Consider the following 2,627-nt stretch of genomic DNA (forward strand, 5'->3'; position numbering starts at 1 on the left):
CCCGCGCGCAACGCGCCGTCACGCGAGCCCCGCCCCCTGACGCTCCCTGCGGAAGGCGTGGCGAGCGCTTCCGAACGCGCTCGGCTTTTTCCGCCAGCCTCAAGCCGGCTTGCCGCGCGGGCGCGGGAGTCCTTCGCCTCCTCACCAGAGCAGTTTTGCTTTCTGGTAAGATGCTGACACCGTAAGCATGGAACTTTCCCGTTTTGGTGCGAATGAAATCGTGCCTCGGTACCAACTTCCTGACTGCATTGTATCCTAGGAACTGGTTTTGTCAGGTAGGCCAAAATGGTGTGAGAGAGACCCTGGGCAGATCACTTGCCTCTCTGAGCTGAGCTCCCTCATTTGCGCAGTGGAGACACCAGACACCACGCTTTATGACGTGGTTGTGAAGCTCACAGGGTACAAAGGGGACTGAGATACATGGAAGCCAGTGCTTATGTAGGGCTTCAGCGGCTAAGTGCGAAAACTCATGCCTCCGTTTTAAATCTGAGTTCAGTAAAAGGCTTAAAACTCAAGAGAGTCTGAAGCAGAGGAAAAACTAGCAATTTTCCTTTTGAAAAAGCAATAACCTATTAAAAATAAAAATATTTTATCTGCAACAGCGTCAAAAACTATAAAATAATTGGGAATAAAGTTTAACGAGTTACAAGATCCTGATGATGAAATCCCTTGCCCTTTGCTGAAAGGCGGAAACAAGACCAGAAAAAAAGAAAAACCTGCCATATCTGTGGATGAGAAATCAGTACCAAAAATATGCCAATTCTTCCCAAGCCAAATTTGCAAATTAGCACAATTGCCATCAGAATTCCAGATTCTCTTGAGGATAAGTTAGAACTGACTAATTTTAAATTTTGAAGGGAAGATCACATGGTTGTAAATGATGAAGAAAACCTTGAAGGGAACTCCTTAGCGGTCCAGTGGTTAGGACTCCACGCTTTCACTGCCCAGGGCCCTGGGTTTGATCCCTGATCGGGAAAGTAAGATCCCACAAGCTGTGCGGTGAGGCCAAAAAAAAAAAAAAAAAGACCTTGAAAAAGAAGAGTGATAAGCGTTTGTCCTATAAAAAATTAAACACCAAGATATTAGCACAGAAATAGGAAAAACCATCACTGGACTAATAGGACAAATCTATTCTTTTTCTTCAGATAAATTCAAGTAAAATAATGTTTAATAATGCAGAATGTACAGAATTACCTCATTATACTGGAAGTAGTTCTGTCAATCTATTACATGTACACATGTATATATACATACGTACACAACATCTGTAATGAGGACCATCTAATGTTAAAGCTCGTTGTTTCTGATTAGTTGGTATATTGTTTTCCTAGAGGACCACAAACTCATGGCATAAAACAACAGAAACTTATTCACTTGCAGCTCTGGGGTCCAGCAGTCCAAAATCAAGATGCGACAAGGTTGGTTCTTTTGGAAGCTGAGGGAGGATCTGTTCCATGCCCCTGTCGTACCTTCTGGTGGTTGTGGGTAAGCCTTGGCTTTCCTTGATGTTCTGTGGCTTCCAATCTCAGCCTCTGTCTTCACATGGCATTCACTGTCCATCTGTCCTCTTCTTGTATAGATACTAATTCTTTAATTAGGACCCACCCTAATCCTGTATGATCTCATCTTAATTACATCTGCAAAGACCCAATTTCCAAATGTTACATGTGCAGGTAGACATGAATTTTGGAGAGATACTATTCAATCTACTACAGCTGGATTTTTAAAATTTCTTATTATTCTGCATGTCACAAATTCTCTATTATAAATACATAATATTTTACAAAAAGAATAAAGGGATGTGTCTTTTTAAAAGTATGGAAATGTGAGAAAGTCTACAATCTAATATAAGGGTGATGCTTTAATTTAGTGGGAAAAGAATGGTTTATTAATAAATGCTGGCATAATTAAAGACATTAAAAAATACAGTTAATTTAGATTTTTGCATCATAACAGGAAGCAAATTAAGATGGATTGAAGACTAAATATATGCAAAAACATAAAATGTCATGTATTTAATAATTAAGTCATAAAAATAAGTGACTATGAAACAATAGTTCTACCATCTAGATATTTGTTTTAAATACAAAATCCTGTGTCCTTTTCCAAGAGATTCTCATAGAGTGCTTGCGCCCCAGAATCTCCATTTTTAGTGAGCACCCCACATGATTATCTTACAGGCACTCCATCAACGACAGTTTGAGAAACAGTGGTGTAAATGAATAGGTTAATATATATGTGTACGTAAATAAAAGACAAAACTTTGGGAGGAAATGTTTGCAATATTTAGCAAGCAGGGCTTTAATATCTCTAGTATAGAAAGAGTTTCTAATAATCAGTAAGAGAAAGACAACTCAATAGAAAAATAAGCAAAAGATATAAACAAGCAATACACAGAACAAATACAACTGATCCAAAAAAAAAACACTGGTAAAAGAATCTAAATATCTCTAATTACTTGAGAAATGCAAATTTAAATGTAATAACAAGTGTGTGTGTGTTTTCTTGTAAGACTGACAATTATTTAAACAATTACTAATAAAGTGTTAAGATGAAGGGGAGAGGAGTTAAGACAAACACCTGTATATACTGTCAGTAATAGTTTATTACAACCTTTTTAGAGTGTA

This window comes from Globicephala melas, chromosome 18 (assembly GCF_963455315.2).
Source record: "Globicephala melas chromosome 18, mGloMel1.2, whole genome shotgun sequence".
NCBI lineage: Eukaryota > Metazoa > Chordata > Mammalia > Artiodactyla > Delphinidae > Globicephala > Globicephala melas.